Raw genomic sequence first — 1,745 nt, 5'->3', positions numbered from 1 at the left:
AGAGAGAGAGAGAGAGAAATAGGATAGCCAAAGCAATCATGAAAAATAAGAGACACCACCATTAGTAAATTCCAATTATACTAGTGTCTGGTATAGGCTCCATCTGATGAAATGGAGCTTAAATCCAATTAAAGCGTGTTTGGTTACTCCCATAATATTCATACCATTATCACACATGTGGGCATGTCTTACTAGTTGCAGTTTACAGGAATCACACTGGGTCAGGTTGATTATTACATTCTTTTTATTTTTATTTATTTTTATTTTATTTTTTTTAGAATTCTGCTGTAAAACCATCTGGTCCTGGGCTCTTTTAGCCTGGAGGTTTTGTATTACTATTTCAATTTCCTTATGTACTGTGGGTGTGTTTAAGCTGTTGATCTCTTCTTGATTTTGTTTTGGTGGTTCTCGCGATTTTAGACACCTGTCCATTTCTTTTAGGTTTTCAAATTTAGTAGCATATGGGTTTTTAAAGTGCTCCCTTACGATGTTCTGGATCTTTTTGGTGTCTGTTGTGATGTTTCCCCTTTCATCTCTGATTTTAATGTTCTGGATCTTTTTGGTGTCCATTGTGATGTTTCCTCTTTCATCTCTGATTTTATTGATTGGAGGTGCTCTTTCTTTCTTTTGGTTAACTGGACTAGGGATCTGTCAATCTTGTTTATTTTTTTATTATTTTATTTTTTAAATTATTTATTTAATAACCATATAATTAAAAGAAGCATTTCATTACAACGGTATTGACATATTCAATAACAATTTCCAGAGCTAAGATGTATCTCTTTCAAACTTGACCATAAATTTCATTATTAAAATACACAGTTTCATACAGAAAAATTCATTTTTAATATAATTGACACTAAGATTCACATGTGTTTCTAATCTCTGTATATCTGATTATTATTAGTCACAGTCTGTTACTTTCTGAGCTCCTTGGCATGTGAGCATGGATATAAAATCATCAGGTAGATTTCTTTAACTTCTAGTAGCATGCATAACACATCAACATCAGCTTTATTTCTTCTTCTTTGTCTATAGGTTGTGCAAATTGTGCCTTCAGGATTAAGGTCTTACTATCACGTTTTGAGGAGTAACCAAGAGCAGGGCAATAGCCAGTATTATTTGAGGGTTTATGGGACCCCCAGTCAACAGCTTCTAGGAAAGGAGTCTATTCTCCCCATTCTGGGTAACACATTTTAATCTCTTGTTATATTCTATATGTATATACGTTCAAAAGGTCCTTTAGAGGTAGATTTCTATATGAGTTTTTCTAAAGGCCTTTACTGTTACTTATCCCTCCACATACTCCATCTTTTTCCCTACACCTCTTTCTTGACAATGATATCAAATGTAGGAACCTGAGGTAAGACAGGTCACAGGAAATGGGGGAAAACTAATTTTCATTTTCTACTAAATAGTTACATACTAAACTGACTCCTAAAGACTTATTATATCCATAGCTTAACGCATCTTTCAACTCTTATCAGAAGATGGTGATTCACCCAGAACCCTACAACTCGCCAATGTATGAAGAACAAGAGTCTGCAGAATATGTATCCATGAATAGGACACTTAGATCAAAATTTTGCCTCCCAGAGCTCAGGAATCATTGTAGAAGAGAGGATGGGAATATTGTAAAAGCTAGAGGTGATAGATGATCACAAGGAAACAGTTTTTCAGACAGCTTGTCAGTTACTCATATGAACTTACAGCAATGGTGGCAGAATGCAGGAGCAAGTTTGCAA

The sequence above is a fragment of the Nannospalax galili genome, unplaced genomic scaffold (genome assembly GCF_000622305.1).
Source record: "Nannospalax galili isolate Female #2095 unplaced genomic scaffold, S.galili_v1.0 scaffold203, whole genome shotgun sequence".
Taxonomy (NCBI): Eukaryota; Metazoa; Chordata; class Mammalia; order Rodentia; family Spalacidae; genus Nannospalax; species Nannospalax galili.
This window is presented reverse-complemented; position numbering follows the sequence as displayed.